The sequence below is a fragment of the Maniola hyperantus genome, chromosome 17, assembly GCF_902806685.2.
Source record: "Maniola hyperantus chromosome 17, iAphHyp1.2, whole genome shotgun sequence".
Lineage (NCBI taxonomy): Eukaryota > Metazoa > Arthropoda > Insecta > Lepidoptera > Nymphalidae > Maniola > Maniola hyperantus.
Genome location: NC_048552.1, coordinates 8,916,082 through 8,940,286, shown reverse-complemented (window position 1 = coordinate 8,940,286; position 24,205 = coordinate 8,916,082). Strand labels below are relative to the sequence as shown.

Genomic DNA, 24,205 nt, shown 5'->3' with positions numbered 1-24,205 from the left:
TTTCATTTTCAATGAATATTCTTCAACATTAAGCTTCCCTTAATCGGTTAGCTAGATATATATTTTACGTCTCTTCACATAAAAACTCAAGAATGAATCCTTCAAAGATGAAAGATTTAAAATTAGAGGTACAGGAAAAAAGACTGTGTGGTAGGTCCTGCGTTTTACAGACAGTTTTTAGTTATAGAAAAGACCCCCTCTATTATATAGAAAAAATCTTCATTCATTGATAATAATTACGGCCAGGTACGAAACGACACACTTGGCGATTTATACTCTATGAGTGACTATCGTTCATTCAAATGAATACGGATCGAAGGCAAATGCGCGCGCACCCTCACGACAAATATCTGGCGAGACAACTAGGATTCCCTTCATACAGACTTACGGCCACAAATGAAAGAAAAATAAAAGAACAAAAAGAATCCCTTTGAAGCCCATGTCAAGCGTTAAGATTAGACGGTTGTTCGAAGGTCGCCCAAAGGTTTTTTCATTGTTGAGATTTTATATTGCACTAGCTGATCCCCGCGGCTTCGCCCGCGTAGATTTAGGTTTTTAAAGATCCCGTATAGCCTATGTCACTCAGGAATAATGTAGCTTTCTACTGGTGAAAGAATTTTTTAAAATCGGTTCAGTAGTTCTAAAGATTACCCCCTACAAACAAACTTAACGACATTACCTCTTTATATAATACTAGCTGATCCCCGCGGCTTCGCCCGCGTAGATTTAGGTTTTTAAAGATCCCGTATAGCCTATGTCACTCAGGAATAATGTAGCTTTCTACTGGTGAAAGAATTTTTAAAATCGGTTCAGTAGTTCTAAAGATTACCCCCTACAAACAAACTTAACGACATCGGGCCGTGCAGCAGAAATCGTAATATTTTAATTTCGCCATAACTTCAAAACCAAACGTCCAATTTTAATCATTCAAAGACCAAATATTATCTCCATAAACTGTTCTTAGTGATGAAATCATTTATTTGATAAGGATTAATAGCATGAGTAAAATAAACGCGTTTAAATGTAGTCCAAAAAAATTCAAGATTTTTAAATAAAAAAAATGGTTTGCTGTGCCTCACTCGACATAGATGGGTATAGTGTGTCGCGGACTTTTTTGTAGATATTTATAAGATCTACAATTAATTAGAACATTTTATGGTTCTATCTTTTATAGTTTAGGCAGCGTACGCAAAATAAGTAACTTTTCTGGTTGATTTTTTACACCTTGTGTCCGAAAAACCCAAATATCTTACGGAACCCTATTTTTTTCCAAAATAAAATATAGCCTATGTTACTCGTGGATAATGTAGCTTTCGAATGGTGAAAGAATTTTTAAAATCGGTCCAGTAGTTTTTGAGCCTATTCAGTACAAACAAACAAACAAACAAACAAACAAACAAACAAACAAACAAACAAAGTTTTCCTCTTTATAATATTAGTGTAGAAATACAACGGGCCGTGCAGCAGAAATCGTAATATTTTAATTTCGCCATAACTTCAAAACCAAACGTCCAATTTTAATCATTCAAAGACCAAATATTATCTCCATAAACTGTTCTTAGTGATGAAATCATTTATTTTGATAAGGATTAATAGCATGAGTAAAATAAACGCGTTTAAATGTAGTCCAAAAAAAATTCAAGATTTTTAAATAAAAAAATGGTTGCTGTGGCTCACTCGACATAGATGGGTATAGTGTGTCGCGGACTTTTTGTAGATATTTATAAGATCTACAATTAATTAGAACATTTTATGGTTCTATCTTTATAGTTTAGGCAGCGTACGCAAAATAAGTAACTTTTCTGGTTGATTTTTTACACCTTGTGTCCGAAAAACCCAAATATCTTACGGAACCCTATTTTTTCCAAAATAAAATATAGCCTATGTTACTCGTGGATAATGTAGCTTTCGAATGGTGAAAGAATTTTTAAAATCGGTCCAGTAGTTTTTGAGCCTATTCAGTACAATCAAACAAACAAACAAACAAACAAACAAACAAACAAACAAACAAACAAAGTTTTCCTCTTTATAATATTAGTGTAGATATATTATATATATATATATATATATATATATATATATATATATATATATATATATTGTAGACTAGCGGAAAGCCGGCGTGTGCTACTACGCTAAAAAAACTTTAAAAAACCCAACTAAAACCATCTTCTCATTATTGCATTTCTAATGAAATCGGTTTGGAGCACATCGGTTAGATGGTTTCAAAGTCTAAAACGGACACAGGTAGAAACATATTTTTTGTTTTATATATTAAAGAAAAAATAGGTACTCTACATATCTACAAACTTATTTTGAAATGATAACTCTCGTAACTACTGTTTATTTAAAGAGTTATTTAAGCAGCTTTATAATTCCAACGTTTACTTACTTTTTTGCACCGGTCTTTATTTTGAGCTTTATATCTAAATATAATACAAAGAGAAAAGACAAAAAAAATGTAAATTAAACCCCTAAGGGGGTGAAATAGGGGTTTGAAAATGTTGTCTACGCGGACGAAGTCGCGAGCATAAGCTAGTGTTCATATAAAATACTTGATAAATGTTTTGTTAAGCCTTTTGTTAAGACCGTATAATAGTCTGTAATTAGCAGAATGTCTGACTGTTAACTCTGAATATTGAGTAGGAAGATATTAAAAGGCATATAGTTATCTCAAAATTGTTGTATGATGATGTTTGATGCTTAAATTTTTTCTTAGTTTGTGCTGTGTCGCTCTTACATTAAATAAGCGACCGCCCCGGCTTCGCACAGGTAGCTTATTACAAATTTCGGGATCTATAATTTTTTGAAAATAAAATATAGCTTATGTCACTCAGGAATAATGCAGCTTCTACTGGTGAAAGAATTTTCAAAATCGATTCAGTAATTCCAGAAATTACTTCCTACAAACAAACTCACAAACTTAGGTACAAACTTTACCCCTTTTATAATACACACGCCGGCAGAATTAGCGGAACACAAAAAAGGGGAAATATAAAGTAGTTAATTTAAAGTAGTTAGTTTAACAAATGCGCCCGCACACCGCACGTCACCCGCGCTCGCCAGCACTGGGTAAGCGCGATGGCTAAGCGGGCGTGGAAGGGCGTTGCCTGCTCGATTGCCATCTCGATTTGTTGCGTACTTTACATACAAGGTAACCTGCCTATAACAATACAAAAAAGGAAAAGGAAAAACGGAACCCTTATAGGATCACTTTGTTGTCTGTCTGTCTGCTGTCTGTGGTCATGAACTAATAATTAGTATTTTCAACTTTCAAAGTGAGTGACTATATCAAAGTGGGGTAACATATGAAAGGTCTTCACCCGTACATTCTAAAACAGATTTTTATTTATTTTAATGCATCATAGTTTTTGAATTATCGTGCAAAATGTCGAGAAAATACGACTGTAGTACGGAACCCTCATTGCGCGAGCCTGACTCGCACTTGGCCGGTTTTTTTAAAGAATATCAGTCAAGCTTATCATGATGACTAATATTCCCCTTTCCCCTCCAACTAAGCGTAAAGCTTGTGCTAAGATAAGATTTTTCTAAGATAAGGGACCACCTGTACCTGGGTATAGCAATGCAGCCTACGCTTTCTCTTAATATAGACACCGCTTATTCGTTAGAAATAAAAATATCGGTAAATATAGAAAAGATGATATTTCCATAGCCTATTAATTATTAAAATAGATTGTTATTGAATCCCTTAGAAATAGAATTAGAAAAAATCACCTAATAATAGAATTTGTAAAGAACAGCGAAGCGTTATACAATAGACAGAACCGGGCAGGTAAACATATATTTTAATAATTAACAAATTTTTTTAGCGTAAGCACTGGCACCGATTCTCTTGTCTTTCTCTAAACTAAATTTAAAGTATCTGCATCTTTCTCTTTTTAATATTGCTAAAAAAGGACGGAACATGAATTTTACATTTAAAGACTCTAAATTTTAGTGCACGCTACAAATTTAAACAGTAGGCTCGCAACTGGCAGCTAATGTCACGAGGTCTGGCAGCTCAAAATTGAATTTAAAACTGTCAAACTGTGTCTGTCCTTTTCATAATACTTTAGTAAGAAGAGGATGCAAATACTCTAAAATTTAGGTGTGCTCAGAATCAGTACCACTATGACAAACATACATATAACAAACTCTTGTATGCGACTTTGGCATGTGTGGGTAACCGGATGGATGTTCAAGGTACACGGTTGTTTTCAGGTCACAGACAAAATCGATTAGTCTATTTTATATTGCTAGTCAGGTACGCTATCTACTCGCACTTACGCCCGTACACAGTAGTCAGTACAAACTTTGATCTTCTCATTTCCCCAATTTCCCCCACCCCCGTTCCTTAAGCCTTGTTCTCATTAAATGTGTTTATGGGTTTTATGCCTGACAATAAAAAACTATTATTATTATTATTATTATTATATTAAAGAAGGGTCGTTTTAGGCATCAATTCGATATTTCAATATTTTTAAGTAGCAAGATTTTTTTTCTTTAGTAGCACAACAAAAATAATACATTTAAATGGTTTGACTAACTACAAATACTCATCTGATGAAGGGAAATAGGGTGAAATCGATAGTTATGTGTAAGTATGCTTTATAAAATATGTATGGGACAAGGAATTTATCATCGAACTCAAAATGTCGACTAGATCCATTTTTTTATAATTCAATGATACAGTGTTCTTTACCAGCTGACCAGTAGATACGAGTATCTATACCAAATTCACGGATTCAAAAATATCTCTTGTATTAAGACGATTATTTATTCCTAAAAATTTTAAATACATATTAAAAATTGAGGACCGGTAGGAATCGAACCCGCGGCTTCTGGGATTGCGCCCGACGCTCTGACCACACAAAGCTACGGCTCGCTTGCTGCCAGTGACGAAATCTACACTAATATTATAAAGAGGAAAACTTTGTTTGTTTGTTTGTACTGAATAGGCTCAAAAACTACTGGACCGATTTTAAAAATTCTTTCACCATTCGAAAGCTACATTATCCACGAGTAACATAGGCTATATTTTATTTTGGAAAAAATAGGGTTCCGTAAGATATTTGGGTTTTTCGGACACAAGGTGTAAAAAATCAACCAGAAAAGTTACTTATTTTGCGTACGCTGCCTAAACTATAAAAGATAGAACCATAAAATGTTCTAATTAATTGTAGATCTTATAAATATCTACAAAAAAGTCCGCGACACACTATACCCATCTATGTCGAGTGAGGCACAGCAACCATTTTTTTATTTAAAAATCTTGAATTTTTTTTGGACTACATTTAAACGCGTTTATTTTACTCATGCTATTAATCCTTATCAAAATAAATGATTTCATCACTAAGAACAGTTTATGGAGATAATATTTGGTCTTTGAATGATTAAAATTGGACGTTTGGTTTTGAAGTTATGGCGAAATTAAAATATTACGATTTCTGCTGCACGGCCCGTTGTTGTATTATATAAAGAGGTAATGTCGTTAAGTTTGTTTGTAGGGGGTAATCTTTAGAACTACTGAACCGATTTTAAAAATTCTTTCACCAGTAGAAAGCTACATTATTCCTGAGTGACATAGGCTATACGGGATCTTTAAAAACCTAAATCTACGCGGGCGAAGCCGCGGGGATCAGCTAGTGCAATATAAAATCTCAACAATGAAAAAACCTTTGGGCGACCTTCGAACAACCGTCTAATCTTAACGCTTGACATGGGCTTCAAAGGGATTCTTTTTGTTCTTTTATTTTTCTTTCATTTGTGGCCGTAAGTCTGTATGAAGGGAATCCTAGTTGTCTCGCCAGATATTTGTCGTGAGGGTGCGCGCGCATTTGCCTTCGATCCGTATTCATTTGAATGAACGATAGTCACTCATAGAGTATAAATCGCCAAGTGTGTCGTTTCGTACCTGGCCGTAATTATTATCAATGAATGAAGATTTTTTCTATATAATAGAGGGGGTCTTTTCTATAACTAAAAACTGTCTGTAAAACGCAGGACCTACCACAGTGACATAGGCTATACGGGATCTTTAAAAACCTAAATCTACGCGGGCGAAGCCGCGGGGATCAGCTAGTCTATGATATATATCTTCACACAGTACTGAAGCGACTGTTAATGCCATGTAGTGACACTTTGCAGCTATCGAAACTATCGATTATTTATTATCCTATTATCCACACTTATCGTTTACTTTACATCCTGTATGAATAGGTAGGTACAGTTTATAGGTGCAATTAATGTGTGGTACCTACGAGCAGAACCGCTAGATGTTTTAACCAAGTTATAATCCCAACTGTCCTCCGTGTAATTAGAAAATCTGCAAAATTTTACATCATCAAAAGTTTTGTTGGTTGGTTGTAGCAATGTCTGTTCTTTCAAAGTTAATTTATAGTGATGATGGAGGCAATTTGCCTAATTAAGTTTGTAAACAAAGCTTTTGTCAGTGAGCTTCCGTTAGTAAGTGCATTAGTAAGCTTTTAGTTCTACAGAACCTTATTATACGCATATAGAAATAATTTCTCTACATAGTTTGACGACGACAATCTAGCTAAGTAACTGTGACAACTTAAAAAGATACTAGATTGGTTGGTATCCTACCAGTTGAAACATTGTTGTAGCTTCTCCCACAACAAGCAAAATCGCTTATTCGGAGGAGAAATAGAAAGAAGCAACCAGAAAACATGAGAGCCAATTTCGCTTATCTTTATGAGTTAATTTTATCATTCTGAAAAAAATCATATAAGTATCACCGAATAAAGTGCTACTACGGCTCAAAATTGTTCACGCCAACTTCAGACTTCATCTTATCCGTCAAAGCTAAGGCCTATAGAAGATGAAGATCTGTGCCAAAGCGTGGGCGTAAGTCGTGACGCGATAAACGCTGTTTTATGCGGCGCCCGACTGTCTGACGTCTTTTTCAGACTCCATGGCCAAATTATTTTAGGACTAGTTTAGACAGCGAATCAGCACGGATGCAAACCGCGCGAGTCAGTAGCGTGTCGTGTTGTGTCATGAGTCATGACGCGCCAGAAGCACGTCGGTTTCATACATTAAGGTATGTTTAGAGAGAGAGGCACGACACAAGGCATCACGATATGCCACTTCACTATAATGTGTCTCTTAATCATACTAAATGTACGAAACCAATGCTTATGCTTCTGACGCGTCGCGATACAACACGACACGTTAGTATTTTCTGGCTTTATTTACATGGCGTCAGCCGTCATCATATTCATTCATTCTTCAAAGTTCAAACCCGTTTTGCTATTAAGTACTGTATCTTGCCTATGGGGTTTGCGAATTACTAGTGGAATTCAAAAAATCAGCGTGGTGGTGGAATATCCAAAAATCCAATTTTCATCTATGTAACTTAAAAATGTCAGTCTTTCATACTAACTTCCATCTGCTTTTTAACCCCTTTAGGGGTTGAACTTCTAAAAACTTCTTTCTTTGTGGGTCCCTACGTTATAAAAAGAACCTACTCTCAAAATTTCATATTTCTAACCCCAGCGGTTTAGGCTGTGCGTTGTTAGATCAGTCTGGCAGTCAGGCAAGTATTTTATATGTATACTAGATGATGCCCGCGACTTCATCCACGTGGATTGAGATTTTTAAAAATCCCGTGGGAATTCTTTAATTTTCCGGGATAAAAAAGAGCCTATGTCCTTCCGAGGGATGTAAGCTAATCTGTACCAAATTTCATCGAAATCAATTAAACTGTTGGAGCGTGAAAGGCTAGCAGATAGACAGACGAAAGACAGACAGACACACTTTCGCATTTATAATATTAGTTGTGACAACTATCACTACGGACTATTTCTATGCTTTGTGGTAACCGCGCCGCACTCTTGTATACTCACATTGGACTGAATAAGATTAGGTAAATTGCACCGCGGTCCGCGCGTTTAAAACGCGCGGCTTCGAACATCGTTTTCTGCATTCTGCCCTAAGCTTTAACGTCTCTAGTTACATTTATTATATCAAATTATGATTTCAATTGTAATTTTATTTAGATTTGGTAAGGTTAACGGAAGTCCTGACGGTTAACTGCATTGTTTCTAGAACTTGAACATATTGAAATTGAAATCGAATTAGACAAATAGAATAGAATATATTTTTACTCAAGTAAGCTTTTACACGGCTGGAGCCGGAAAGTCCTTGAGTGGAGACCGCGTTTAAGCAAGCGTAGTGTGGGACGCCCTCCAGCACGATGGACCGACGATATAAAGAGGCTGGCGGGAAGTGGCTGGATGAGGAAGGCTGAGGACCGGGTGTGGTGGCGCTCTTTAGGGAAGGCCTATGTCCAACAGTGGACGTCCACAGGCTGATGATGATGATGATGAAGCTTTTACACTGCTTTTGAATCGTCAACTAGTGTACTAGTACAAGCTTACTTGAGTACTTTAGAGTACTTTAGAGTACGAGATTTACCACAATTTAAGTCTACCAGAATAGTTTACTTACTCAAGTAATTATGTGTTATGATTGTTATGGATCATAACTTATGATAGTATAATGTTTTAATCTCTTTTATGTTACCTATAGCGAAAAAGTTATAAATTAGAGTTGATTATACAAAAAAACCGGCCAAGTGCGACTCAGGCTCGCGCAACGAGGGTTCCGTAATTCAGTCGTATTTTTTCGACATTTTGCATGATAACTCAAAAACTATGATGCATAAAAATAAATAAAAATTTGTTTTAGAATGCACAAGTAAAGCCCTTTCATATGATACCCCACTTGATATAGTTATCTTACTTCGAATATTGAAAATACTAATTAATAGTTCATGACCACAATTTAATATTTTTTGTGTGATCTAACCCCAAATTCACGGTTTTCAGATTTTTCCCCTAAAGCCAGCTAAGACCCACCTACCTGCCAAATTTCATGATTCTAGGTCAACAGGAAGTACCCTGTAGGTTTCTTGACAGACAGACGGACAGACAGACAGACAGACAGACAGACAGACAGACAGACAGACAAGAAAGTGATCCTATAAGGGTTCCGTTTTTCCTTTTGAGGTACGGAACCCTAAAAACTAAATAAAACAACTATCCCATTGATGAAATTATTATATCTATTACCTATTGCTTCCTTTATAACTTCGGCGTATTGCGTTACAAAGAAAGACACTCATTTCTTTGAACAAGCCGATAAAATTGAAACAAAGATTGTTCAGTAAACGGTAACACACGACGTTTATCTAACTTGACCATTAACTTTCTTGTTAGACACAGCATTCGGGCAATAAGGCTCTCTTAGTATAAAGATTTATGGCTCAGAAGCCGACACTATTAATGTGGTAAGGCCAGCATCGTAAATATATACGTTGCTAGACTCTGCCAGATTTTATTTTCATCATCATCATGATCAACCCATCGCCGGCTCTCTACAGAGCACGGGTCTCCTCTCAGAATGAGAAGGGTTTTGGCTATAGTCTACCACGCTGGCCAAGTGCGGATTGACAGGCATCACACATCTTTGAGAACATTATGGAGAACTCTCAGGCCTGCAGGTTTCCTCGCGATTTTTTTCCTTCACCGTTAAAGCAAGTGATATCTAATTACTAAAAACGCATATAACAAAAAGTTAGAGGTGCGTACCCGGCATCGAACCCCCCGATCTCCGATTAGGAGGCGGACGTTTTAACCACTAGATAACTAGACTATCACAGATTTTATTTTAGTTCAGGCTAATAGGTACGTACATATATGGAATAACCACTGCATTGGCCCGTGGCCGTGATAAAAAGTTTCCATGACATAACAGCTGTGGATCATGCCAAATATGAAGCTCACTTGAATAAAGTATGAAACATAAAATTGGAGTGGAAACGTCGCTATTTTATTGCCTGTAAATTTTCGTGTAGAGGCTTTCGTGTAGATGGACGTTTTGAAATGGAAAAGACTGCAGCTTTATGCATCTGTACTTCCCAATTGCTTATTGACAGCGTTCTAGCAAACCCCCGACACACAGGCGATTAGCGAACTGATTTAATTACCTGTTACTACCTACTAGTTACTACCGTTACACCGATCTGTCCGTACACGATTTGTGTATGTGGGTAACGGTAGGACTATATGTAAGCAACATCTCGCTCTCCTGACAAGGTGAGAACCGAGTGACGCCAGCGCGGCAGTGCCAGTAGCCGTGCCATTACATTGCGGTCGACGATAACTTGACAGGGTGAGTGTCGCTTCAATACGTAGTACTAGTTAGAATTCTGTGGTTCAGGCAGTCCATAAGTAGACGATCAATCTGCTACATTAGCTTACTTAAATTCACGGCATCTAGTGACAAGACTTGCTCTGTAAATATCAATTCTCTTAGATAAAATTTATATCATTCTAACAACCACGTATTAAACGATCAATCTGACCATAGGTCACACATTCATTTGATACGAATGAGTGTCAATTGGGCTTCTTGAGACTGGAGTGACGTATCGGTGTGTACAAAAACTTCCATATTCGATGCTCATTCGATGCTAGAATTCATCTCAGTCTAACTTCACAATCACTAAGAAAAATTGTAAATTGATAAAGTGACAGCTTATAAAAATAACCGGTCAAGTGCGAATCGGACTCGCACACGAAATGTTCCACACCACCGCACAAGAAATAACTTTGTTTTTGGTGGTTTAACCACAAATTCACGGTTCTCGAGTTTTTCCCTTTGCTCGTGCTATAAACCATTGCTATCTGCCAAATGATTCTTGATCAAAGGGATGTAGTGGAAGTACCCTATAAATTTTAATTGAAAATGAAAATGAAAATGAAAATCTTTTTTTATTCGTATAAACTTTTACAAGTGCTTACGAATAGTCGGAGGCATCTACTACTGGTTCGGAATGCCTTTCCTGCCGAGAAGAACCAGCAAGAAACTCGGCGGTTGCTCTTTTCAAATATTCGATATAGGTACAAGATTATGCCATGTATAAAATAGTATTTGCAGTCTTGTGCGTTGCTGGAACGAGCTGCAGGTCAAATCCACGCTCTTTTATCATTTAGATAATCTTCAATTGTGTAATATGCTTTTTTCAGGAGCATATTTTTAATAGATTTTTTAAACTTGTGCAAAGGTAAGTCCAAAATAGTTTATTTTATTATAAAAGGTAATACCCATACCCACAAATGACTTTTGGACTTTCCTGAGGCGGAAAGCAGGAGCTGCAAGTTTGTCTCTGTTTCTAGTTAGCCTATTGTGTATATCACCAATTTTCTTGTAACTAAGAATATTTTGTCTTATAAAAATTATGTTATTATAAATAAATTGAGAGGCTACAGTAAGGATATCTATTTCCTTAAATTTCTCTCGAAGGGAATCGCGTGGTCTTAAGTTATAAATTGCGCGTATTGCCCTTTTTTGTAATACAAAAATTCTCCCAATATCTGCCGCTTTACCCCATATTAAGATTCCATAAGACATAATACTATGGAAGTAAGCAAAATATACTATCTTTGCGGTTTCCACGTCAGTTAACTGCCGAATCTTTCTAACAGCGTAAGCGGCAGAGCTTAATTTGCTAGCAAGAGTTGATATATGGGTGCCCCATTGAAGCTTTGCATCTAAGGTTATCCCCAAAAATGTTGTAGTCTCTTCTATTTTCAATGTATCGTTATTTATCATTAAATTAATGTTACTTGTGTTCATGGTATTGGGCAGTGCGAATTCAACACACTTAGTTTTTTTTGCATTTAAAAGTAAATTATTTACGGTAAACCAGTGAGTTACCTGAGATATGGCACTACTCACATCGTCAAAATTGTCTTTATTTCTATCAACTTTAAAAATCAAAGACGTATCATCAGCAAATAGTACAATATCGCAAGTATTTTGGACAAAATATGGTAAATCGTTTATGTATACCAAGAACATGAAAGGACCTAGAATAGAGCCTTGAGGAACACCCATTAGTGAGGCTGATCCGGATGACTTTACATCGTTAACACACACTGTTTGAATACGATTACCAAGATAACACGCAATGAGACCAAGCGCAGTGTCTTTGATTCCGTAGTGGCTCAATTTAACCAGGAGAGTCTCGTGCTCAACGCAATCAAATGCCTTGAATAAGTCACAAAAAATACCAATGGCATTCTGTGAGCCTTCCCATGCACTGAATATATGCTTTAACAGCATTGCGGCCGCATCGGTTGTTGATCGACCTTTAGTGAAACCATACTGCTCAGAATGGAGTAGCTTATTTAGATTAAAATGCCGAAGCAGTTGGTTGAGCATGATTTTCTCAAATATCTTGCTCAGTGTTGGCAAAATTGAAATTGGCCTGTAATTATTTGGATCACTTCTGCAACCAGATTTAAAAAGAGGTATCAATTTACTACATTTCATGAGGTCTGGAAAGGATCCTGAATCCACAGATTCATTAAAAATTATGGCTAGATATGGCGCAATAATATCGATAATAATAATTCCCTTGACGACAACATACAGGAAACGAGATGACCCTATAAAGGTACTTTTTTTCTGGAGATACGGAATCCTAAGAATATAATATTATGCCGACATCTTAATTACATACCTACCTAATCCGTAAGCAGTTTGTAAATGTAGGCACTATTATTTAGTTATCGGGGCTATAAATAGGATTAAGTATGGGGTATAAATAACACATAGTAATCGTTCATCCAGGTGGTCTTTGAACGGCCAGCAGCGCAAGCAAAAACCACTATTGAAGGGCTCGAGAGTGCGTTCTATAAATAGCTAGACTCCCGCGTGAGCAGGATGCTCCGAATGCACTTTAACATCTAACTGCGTTATATCTCTGCTGTTAACTATTCACTTTAATTTTTAACCGACTTACAAAAAGGAGGTGGTTCTCAATTTAGCCCGTTTTTTTTGCTAAAGCGATTTTTAATCGATGTGTTTAACAGACCTACTTCGCTTGAATAGAATTTCTGAAAATCCTTTCTAATCTATATATCTTTTTCTATTTTCTATATAAAAGGAAAAGCTGACTGACTGATTGAACTATCAACGCACAGATCAAACTACTGGACGGGTGGGGCTGAAATTCGACATTCGACAGATAGCTATTATGACGTAGACATCCGCAAAGAAAGGATTTTGAAAATTCAACCCCTAAGGGGGTAAAATAGGGGTTTGAAAATTGTGTAGTCCACGTGGACGAAGTCGCGGGCATAAGCACCAGATAATGAAAAACCAACATGCCAATCTCAGGTTTCTAGATCCAGCGGTTTAATATGTTAATACTGTAAGGCAACGTGTAGGCATTGTACACGACAGCGGTGCGCGGGGGTGCCGCCAAGCATTTCCCCGTGACCGCCGCAGGCGCGTCCCGGCCCTGCGTTTGCCCCTCAGTACTCCCATGTTCGACAACGTGCACGCACGCAAGACAGCGAGCTCGTTACGAGCCCTGCCGCGTTAACATTATTTACCTCGTGCCTATGTAATTCAAATGATTGTTATTTGCAATATACTTTTATTTTATGTGAGCCAAGCATTTTATTAGCTCATAGTGGCGCCTAAACGTGGAGCACGAGGAAAGAACATTCAATCGGGAGTACATACATACCTACCTTTGTGTGGTTTCGTGGAATCGCGTTCGTTCGATTTTTTCCGTCGCGCTACTTGTGGCCAACGTCAACGGACGTTTTGTTACGATCCATGAACACTGCCGTGCTAAAGTGAGGTCAACTCAATAGACGTTTTACGTAACGAACGGGGATACCTATCGCGTCGAGTTAATTACATCGCGTACGAGAGGTCCGTCGCGCTTCTGGGAAGCCAACGGCCATTTTGGGTGATTGTGAAGCGACACATCGCTACCTAACCCTACTACGACGCGATGACGACGCGCAGCAAGACCCGGACGGAGTCGAAAAACGAAGGGATGGCCAGCCCGGATGACCGGGAGCAAGAAGTAGAAGATCTCATCGGAAGCGCGACCCGGGAGTCGCCTTCTGCACTGATGATAACGGAGAGCCAGCTCGCCGCACTCATCCGAGGGATCTCGGGTGGAAATATCAGCACGCCGCCCGCGCCGCCGCCATGCGGGACGTTCGCGAAGTGTTCGGCTCGCTTCGCGGGGAGTTTGCCGCGCGATCCCGACGTGCTAGAAGCTTTCATCGATGCAGTCGAGGTGTATAAGGACTGCACTAACGTCTCCGATGAACACGCTCTGCGAGGCCTACCCATGCTTCTCACTGGTGAGGCAGCTGTCTGGTGGCAAGGCGTGAAGGCAACAACGACCACGTGGGCCGCCGCGATAGAGTGTCTACGAGGCATGTTCGGCGCACCACGAGCTCCATACAAGATCTTCCGTGACGTTTTCGCCGCCGAGCAACAGGACAGCGAGCGTGCCGACGTGTTCGTCGCGCGCACTCGTGCGATGCTTTCGAAACTTCCGTACAACCTCGAGGACCACATCCAAGTAGACATGTGTTATGGACTTTTACATAAACGCGTGCGTAAACGGTTGAAGCGTGAGGAATGCGTAAGTACTGAGGGGTTGTTACGTAGGGCTAGGGAAGTCGAAGAAAACATAGAAGAATTAGTAAACGTAAGTAGTAAACCTGTTTCAAAGAACTCTTCTCATAATAATAATATGGAAAGTTTGCCTAGTACTAGTCACGCTGACAAGGTAACTATTAAACCACGGCAAAGTCGCCCCAAGTGCAGCTTTTGTCATATTTTTGGGCATGTAGTGTCAGAATGCCGTAGGTTAAAAGACAAAGAGAAAGAAAAATCTGAATCAAGCTCTAAGAGCGACAATAGTAGTGCGTTGCGGTGTTATGGATGTGGCCAGCTAGGGGTAGTGAGATCTCGGTGCACTACCTGCAGGGCTGCCAGTAACAATAATAAAGCAGGCGATAAACAAGTGGATTTTCACAGCTTTTCAGAAGTCAACGAACCTACTTCTGCACCGGCTCGCCCCGTGGTGCGGGTGAGCGCCGCGGGCCGAGCAGGCGTCGCCATGCTGGATACCGGAGCGACGCACTGCATCGCCAGCCCGGGACTGCATCACATCCTGCTGGATGCAGGGGTGCAGTTCTACGAGTCGCAACGATCAGTGAGACTCGCTGATGGGACTCGCCGGGTGAGTAGAATTTTCACCGGTGACACAGAACTCGAATTGGGAGGCCGCGATTTGCCCATTACCTTTATGGTACTACCTGATGCTGCCGATGCTAGAACTTTACTCGGCCTTGACTTTATTACTCAGGCAGGCATGATAGTTGATGCGCCTCAACAAGTCTGGTACTTTAGTGACTCTCCGAGTACCAAGTATGATTTTGTTACATACCACTTACCATCTAAAAACGATGACCACTCACCATCGCAAAATGATGAACTTCTCGCTTTAAATAATGATCAGTCTGTCTACCTTAGAGATGAAGAGGGTACTAAGCTTACTAGTGACCAGAGGTCCCAGCTGGATCAGCTGCTGTCCAAGTATGCCGACGTGTTCGCAGCTGATGGCCCGCCTACCGAGTACGCTATGCACTGCATTAAGGTGAAGAAGGGTCAACAACCTATTGCGTCACCACCCTATAGAATGTCTGCAGGTAAGAAGGAGATATTAGAAAAGGAGCTGCAAAAGTTACTCGAGCAGGACATAATAGAAGAATGCGAATCACCATGGGCTGCAAACGTTGTTTTAGTAGGAAAGAAAGATGGAGGAGTGCGCTTATGCGTAGACTATAGGAAGCTTAATTCAGTCACCGAACCCGACCGGTATCCACTTCCTCGGATGGAAGATATCCTTCACGAGGCAAAGGCGAGCAACTACATGTCAACTCTTGACCTTCGCTCGGGATACTTTCAGGCTTTAGTGCAGCCTGAAGATCGGGATAAGACTGCGTTTGTCACGCCGTTAGGGACTTATAGGTTCAAACGAATGCCGATGGGTCTGAGGAACTCGGGCGCTACCTTTCAAAGGTTGATGGACCGTTTTAAATCCAACCTACAGGATATCAATATATGGGCTTACCTTGATGATTTGTGCTTACTTTCAGACTCATACGAGAAGCACCTGGAAGACCTGGAGGCTGTTTTTCAACGCCTGCGGATGTTCAAGCTGCGCGTCCATCGAGGGAAAAGCTGTTTCGCTAGAGACTCCATAAGATTTTTGGGGCATGTGATAGTGCCAGGCGGCTTGTCCACGGACTGCCAGAAAGTGACCGCCATCGCAGCCATGACCCCACCACTAAATCTTAAGCATCTCAAGAGCTTCATTCAAGCCGCAAGTTGGTTCCGGCGTTTCATCCCTAACTTTGCTGCTACAGCCAAACCGCTGACGGATCTGCTGAAGAAGGCCAGCACCTGGCGATGGGAGCAACCCCAGCAAGATGCATTCGAACAGTTAAAGGTAAAACTTACATCTGCACCTATATTACGACAAGCTGATGGCACAAAACCCTACTCGCTGTACACTGATAGTAGTGGCTACGCCCTCGGGGCTGCTTTGATGCAAGGGGAGGGGCCTGACGAACGTCCAATCGAATACGCCAGCCGCCTACTCAATAGCGCCGAGAAAAACTACACGACGACGGAGAGAGAAGCGCTCGCGGTTGTATGGGCGGTGCAGAAATTTAGAGGATATATAGAAGGATCGACAGTACGTGTGATGACCGACCACCAACCGCTGAAATGGCTCATGAGCTTGAAATCGCCGAGTGGTCGTCTAGCACGCTGGGCGCTGTCGCTACAAGAGTATAATCTTGAGATAAATTATACACCAGGTAAAAAGAACGTTATCGCCGATGCACTATCGCGTCCATCGTGCGCTAACGATGATGCGTGCGATTTCTGTTATACTATCGTGGATATGCCCACGCGAAACCCGGCAGATATCAGAGAGAACCAGATGAAAGATCTTGAAGTCAAGAAAGTTATAGACGACATGGAATCGAACGATCCCTTTAAAGCGCGAATGTGGTCCGATAAAGGCTACGTCATGTCAGACGGCATTCTGTACAGGTGCTCAGCCGACGACGAGGACGTCGAGCAGCCCTGCCTCGTGGTGCCGCAGCACGAGCGCGCGCGCGCCCTCGCCGACCTGCACGACGCACCGACCGCTGGTCACTTTGGTGTCGAGCGCACCTTGGAACGTCTGAGAGCCAGATACTACTGGCCAGGCATGAGAGCCCAAGTAGCTGACTACATCAAGCGATGCGTTCCCTGTCAGAGATATAAAGTGGATACCCGGAAACCAGCTGGCCTAGTACAGACGCCAGCTACGGCGAGAAGGTTCGAAGTCATATCTATCGACTTGTTTGGTCCTCTCCCTGAGACCCAAGAAGGGAATCGCTGGATCTTTATAGTAGAAGATGTATGTAGTCGGTGGGTCGAGCTGTTCGCACTTAAAGCTGCTACGAGCGCAGAGTGTGCTAAAATTCTCATCAACGAAATTTACTTTAGGTACGGGACGAGCCGCCGGGTGATTTCCGATAACGGAGTCCAATTCATCAGTGACGTGATGCAGCAGGCGTGCCACGCCATGGGAGTCACCCAGGCACTCACCCCACTCTATCACCCGCAAAGTAACCCAATTGAGAGGAAGAATCGAGACCTCAAGCCACAGCTCGCTATATTAGTCGGCCGAGATCACACCTCGTGGGATACTCACCTCGCCGCTATCCGCTTTGCGATGAACTCAGCTGTGACTGCCAGTACCGGATTCTCACCTGCTTATCTCACCTTCGGGCGGGAACTCCGAGCTCCTAGCGATGCCACCACCGACGTCCGCGCCATTTTAGAAGAAGACAATTTCGTCCCTAGCTTTACGCCTTACCTGAAAAAGATGGCTAATGTACTAGCCCAAGCCAGAGATGTGCATGAACGCGCGCAAGCGGAATCAAAGAAGTACGCAGATGATGGGCGACGGCCGGCGCCTTTGTATAAGGAGGGTGATTTGGTCCTGCTGAAGACCCACGGCTCCAACGACGCTGCCAGAGGGCAAACGCCGAAACTACTGCCGCGTCGCGACGGCCCGTACCGCGTGCGCCAGGTGTGCGGTCCTGCTACTTTCCAGCTGGAGAAAATCAGCGATCAGGAGGTTATTGGTAAGTACCACTCGTCTGATCTTACTCCCTTCGTTGGTCACATCCAAGCGCCGCTTCAGGAAAAGCGTAAACGGGGCCGACCCCGTAAGTTAGGTGCTAGTCCTATTGGTACCACGCTACCACCAGGACTATAGGGGGGAGATGTAAGGCAACGTGTAGGCATTGTACACGACAGCGGTGCGCGGGGGTGCCGCCAAGCATTTCCCCGTGACCGCCGCAGGCGCGTCCCGGCCCTGCGTTTGCCCCTCAGTACTCCCATGTTCGACAACGTGCACGCACGCAAGACAGCGAGCTCGTTACGAGCCCTGCCGCGTTAACATTATTTACCTCGTGCCTATGTAATTCAAATGATTGTTATTTGCAATATACTTTTATTTTATGTGAGCCAAGCATTTTATTAGCTCATAATACGAATTAAATAACAACTTGGTTAATGTTTTGCTTTATGACTTGCGTGCCAGATCAGCACAATGACTTCGTCAATTTCACGTTTGAATAGAAGAGTCACAGAGGGGATTATGAAAAGATGACACTACCTTATTTACACCGGGACCTCCCTGGCACAGTGGTAAGCGCTGTTCTTATTAGTGGGAGGTCCCAGGTTCGATTCCCGGCAGGAGTTTGTAATTTTATAATTTCTAAGTTTCTGGTGGGAGGCTTCGGCCGTGGCTAGTTACCACCCTACCAGCATAGCCGTGCCACCTGCCATACCCCTTCCAGGTTAGCCCGCTTCCATCTTAGACTGCATCATCATTTACTACCAGGTGGGATTGCACTCAAGGGCTTACTTGTACTGAATAAAAACTACTCTACTCAGCATCTTAGTTAGTTTCTAGGGGGGGTTCAACGCCCAAACCGCCCTCCGGCTGCTTATGGCCTAAGATACTGACTTAGTATAATTAAAGTAATGACAATACATTACGCAGTATGGTTCAGCGTGAAGTAGTTGCCACCTAGGTAACTATACTCGATGCACGGAAAGAAGTTAGTAGGTATAGCGCTTTTTCTGTTACGTAATCCCATGCAAGTGACAGAACCAAAAATCTCAGTCGGCGGTAAACATTTTGCGCCACAACCAATCATAAACATGTTTTAAAAAAACATTCGATATTCAATTCAAAAATGTTTTCAAAAAACATTCGAAATCTAATTGAAAAACAGATTCGTTTGTGATAGGTTGGTGCCTCAAAATGGTTAACGCCCACTGAGATTTTTCTGGCTCTGTCATTTGTATGCGATTACGAGAGCACTAATCTTTTGCCGTGGATAGAGTATAACCGCAGTTAAATACTAAAACCAGGCCAGATCTTATCAAATCAAAAGAAAATTGTTTTCTCTTTATGAAGTAGACATCAAAATTACAAAAACTAACACCGTAAATATGTATTAATAGTACTTATATTACGTCTTATCTTGACATGTAATGTGTCCTGTAATCTTATCATGAAACTTTTGTTACATTATAATAAGAAAAAAATATTTCTTAATTTTATTTTATAAGCAAATCTACACTATAGTTAAAAATAGGTAAGTAAAGTTTGTATGTTTGGATGTAGGAGATAATCTTCGGTAGAGCGATTGTCTAAAACCTGTATCAAACATCATTACAATCTCAATTGTTCTGATTGGCTGAATTTGTGCGATTCTTGTTGCAACAATGCATTGTTGCCAATAGTGAGCGAGCGTTAACCAATCAGAGATGATTGCGATCGTGCCATTGTAGCTGTCATTCTCCTGCAATCACGCAGCAGAACTAATGATCCCATTTTGACAGGTCGGCACAGCCCCCGCGCTAACCCGGTGCGAGATAGCGTGGGTGTGAGGGGCGTCCTCACCTCGATTGCAATTTGCAATCTCGACCTGTCGCGTACTTCATGAAGCTACATTATTCCTAAGTGCTATCACTACCCATATTATAAATATGAAAGTGTGTTTGTTTGTTGATTTATTGGTTTGTCCTTCAATCATGTCGCAACGGAGCAACGGATCGATATGATTTTTTGCATGGGTTTTGTAACCTGTCATTTGTGTTTTGTAGCGCAATAAAGAATATTATACATACAATATACAGACATATATTCAAAGACCTGGAGATTGACATAAGCTACTTTTTATCCTGGAGAAGCAAAGAGTTCCAAAGGGATTTTAAAAACCTAAGCCCACGCGGACATCAGCTAGTGGCTGTAAATTATATCATGTGAACAAAGTCACAGGCAAAAGTTACTCTTTATATTTAAGTGTATTAGAAAATATTATAGGTAGTTAGGTACATAAAATTTTCATGTGATTTTCAAAATAATTAAACTACTAATAGATAGTAGGTATAGTCTGTATCTCCAGTTTGAAGATTAAGATAACACTTATAAATAACCTTGCCAGGGGCTCAAGAAAAGATTCTATGACATCATACATGTTCATTATGAGCAGAGCGTCTTAAAAGTAATGCTACATTGAAATAATGTCTTATTTGGCATTGACTGCATGTAGATTTAGGTTCAAAATTGTGTGACCATGAATTTTGTCAGTAGTAAAGTTTAAGGTACATCTGTATTACTCAGTTATTAACCTCAATTAGGAACACAAGTGTTTGTTCAAAAATAAAACTTCATTCTTCACTGCTGGCGGGAAATAAAGGCCAGTGATTCCAGTTTTATCATATCGGTAAAAATTGATACTCGTTGAATGAGTAATTGTGATAACAATGTGTGTTGATAATACAATGTAAAGAAATAAATAAACATTTATCATTTAGTAATCCAGATGTTTGATTTTTATACCAGTGCGCAGTGTTACAATATAATTTACAACATAAATGGTTCTTTATTTTCGATTTTTCGGGTTCCGTACTTCAAAAGGAAAAAAGGAACCCTTATAGGATCACTTTGTTGTCTGTCTGTCTGTCCGTCCTGTCTGTCAAGAAACTCTATAGGGTACTACCTGTTGACCTAGAATCATGAAATTTAGCAGGTAGGTAGGTTTTATATTGCAACGCATCTGATGCAGAGGGCTAAATTCCTTTTAGTTATTAAGTACTAACATAGTGATAAAGTATTTTTTTACTAATGCCTTAGTGCTTCAGCGCTAACATAGTTATTAAGTATTTATTGTTACTAACACTGAATGGATCCATTATTGTGTGATTAAATAAATGAATATTATTATTTATAGCACAAGTAAAGAAAAAATCCAAAAACCATGAATTTGTGATTACATCACAAGAAAGAACTTAAAATGTGTTCATGAACTAATGTTGGTATTTCCAACTTTCAAAGTAAGATTACTATACCAAGTGGGGTATCATATGAAAGGGTTTTACTTGTACATTCTATAACAGATTCTTATTTATTTCTATGCATAATAGTTTTTAACTTATCATGCAAAATGTCGAAAAAATATGGTTGTTATGGAACCCTCTGCGCGTGAATCTGACTCACACTTGGCCGGATTTATAATTCAATTATATTCTGCAAAAACTATCTAACACGCTTTGCTCAAGTGGAATATCTCGAAATCTGATGTTAGTGGAAGACATATTATAAAGATACGCTTAATTGGAGAGGAAAGGATGATATTAGTCATTTAACATGGCTAATATTCTTAATAAAAAAAAATTAAAAAAAACTTGGTTGAGTTTGTTGTGGGCTTCTTCTCAGACCAGGGTGCATTTTAGCTTAGGTTTACGTAATGAATTATCACCATTAATTCAATTAAGTATCATAATTAGGTATTTTGAAAAAAAATGGCTTTGACTTTGATATTCTACTGGCAAAATCTCAAGTTTCTAGAAACAGTTGTTTAAACTATATTGATGTCTATCAGTCAATTTCTCATTCTATATTTTAATAACTTACTGATGCCTGGCAACTTCATCTGCATGAATAATGGATTTAATAAAGTTTTAAAAGTCTTGTGGCAAATTAATTTTCCAGGTTAAACTTTTCAAACAGGTCAAGTTGTTCAATTTATCAATGCTAAAATTCACATTGATCTGTTGCTCTGTTGTGTGGTGTTTGAAGTTTCTTATTTATAATATGGTAGTAATATATACATACTTAGATAATAATGTTTAAAAGGAACAATATTTTTTATTTTATAAATGATTAGGTATCTATTTATTTTATTATGACTAGATCTTTAAATACTTTTACTATCTGTAATAGAAAAGAATAGAAATGGCAGGCTAAACTTAAGGTCAAGTAGTCCTTAGCCTTACAGTACTTAAAATTGAGATTATTAAGTAGTTTAAGTTTAGTATTATCAAGACTAATTGCTTATTCGGAGTTTCTGTACGAATAAACTATGTTCATTAGGCATAAAATAAAACGCAAGCTAAGACATTTGAATAAACATAATTATTGTAATATCAACTTTCTTCTTACCTTTGCTTCGTAGCTGAACCAACCCCAGAAATCAACAAGGATCGCAAGAAAAGTTAAATGAACGCGAACACTACAACACAGTCAATTTTGGAAAGTATCGTTTTGTTCAGAAAAAGCTCTCCTATTTCTTATTTTCTTTTTGAATCATGAACATGAAATCAATACACAAAAAACAACTCGTTTCACATCCCATTCCCATATTCCCATTTCAATTTGACAAGTTCTACTTTTCAATGTCACTGTCAAGTGTCATCAAACAGTCTATGACCATAGAGATAGATGACAATACAGAATCCTTTCGACATGGATTTTTATTTAACCCGTAACAACTTTTTTCTATGAAGTCTATACACTTTCTAATCTTATTACACTGGTCTTTGTCTATGGCAGTTGGGCTATAAGAGAAAATATTACAATAAAACCTAAAGCTAGCCTTATCTAATTACTATACAAATCATGCCCGTGTGAAATAATGCCAATAATACTGGGTGCATTTGCACGCTGGACGGCAAGGCTGATCCATGGCGCAAAAAATGAGTCCGCCCTTGTGGCACCAGATGATGAGGAGTTTTTTAGCACTAAGACTCCATGGCCCCAAGGTCTCCACGGCAAACGGAACAAAAATGTAACTCTCAAAAAGAGAGGCATACTTGCACCGCTTGCCGTTTTCAACCATTTCTGCGGCGACTTCCGGTCTTGATGCTGCCTCCCTGATTTGACACGGGGACAATGTGTCCAACGCAAGTTGTGTCCCACATTAGCGCCCATCCCCGTCCCCAGGGAACCAGTGTCAATCCATCAGGTCTCTTGCCATCATTCCGACTAATTCTTGTCGGCTCAATGAGCGAAGGAATGTCTATGGTGGCAAGAGCCCTTTTGATCGTATCGTTAAGAGAGCCATGCCTAAATAGCCTACCACATGAGCACCTTTGACAAGAGAGTCCATGGATTCCAATGTTATCAACCTCTTTTCCACACGGACATCTGTGCTGATGGCACAGTGGTGTTTTCAATCTGATACCAAGAGCCACACGAAAACTTTCATTATATTATTCTAACACAGTGCCAAAATTTTTTGGATGGCAAGGCATGAAACCATCAATAATTATCCAGATTTCTTTTCAGATAATGCTAGAAGCCTGGCATAATCTCTGTCACTTGTAGTGTTCTGTGCTTGTAAGATTTTGAAGCAAATTTGAATGTGTCTGCTGAACCAATGGCAAGTTTTTGTCTAATAACTACGTTCCTTCACGATGTCAACATTGGGACATTTGTTCTTCCAACTCTCTAGGGCCTCTGTGGCATAGGTTAATGATACTAAATTTGATTTGAGTATTATTTTACAAGCTAAGCTCACTTATACTATACACAGAAGACAGAAAATCCGGAAGAGCTATACCGGAAATTTTCCTTACGCCGATGCCACTGTACTTGACCGGTAAAGTTGGTACCAGTGCTCATCAAAAGTTAAATTTAGAATTTGTTCTAGTGTACTTTTAAAAGTGGCATCTATGTTATCGAGTAGTCCAGGAAATTTCCAATTTGGGCTCGCACAAAGGATATAAATTAATTTAGGTACAAATAAGCTATAACTCAATATGCTATAATCGGGTGACTGATTGATCAGACGTGTTGGAAGTTGGGACCGACAAGGAACTGGGGAACCCAGGATCGAAGCTCCCTCCGTAATCGGACTTGATCACAAGGTGTACAACCGGTTTAAAATTAATTCTTGTTTTTATCTCTTTCACACATTACATACGTCAT

General features: G+C 39.7%; 1 protein-coding gene across 8 annotated transcripts in view; it reads right to left on the bottom strand.

Moving 5' to 3' along the window:
- EndoA (SH3 domain containing GRB2 like, endophilin-A) overlaps positions 1 to 22,652 on the bottom strand; it is a 59,156-nt gene extending 36,504 nt beyond the window's left edge. For all 8 annotated transcript variants that reach the window (XM_034977632.2, XM_069504187.1, XM_069504189.1 and 5 more), the window contains exon 1: positions 22,439 to 22,652. The gene's annotated coding sequence lies outside the window, so the exon portion shown is untranslated. The remainder of the gene's footprint in view (positions 1 to 22,438) is intronic.
- Between the last annotated feature and the right edge of the window lie 1,553 nt (positions 22,653 to 24,205).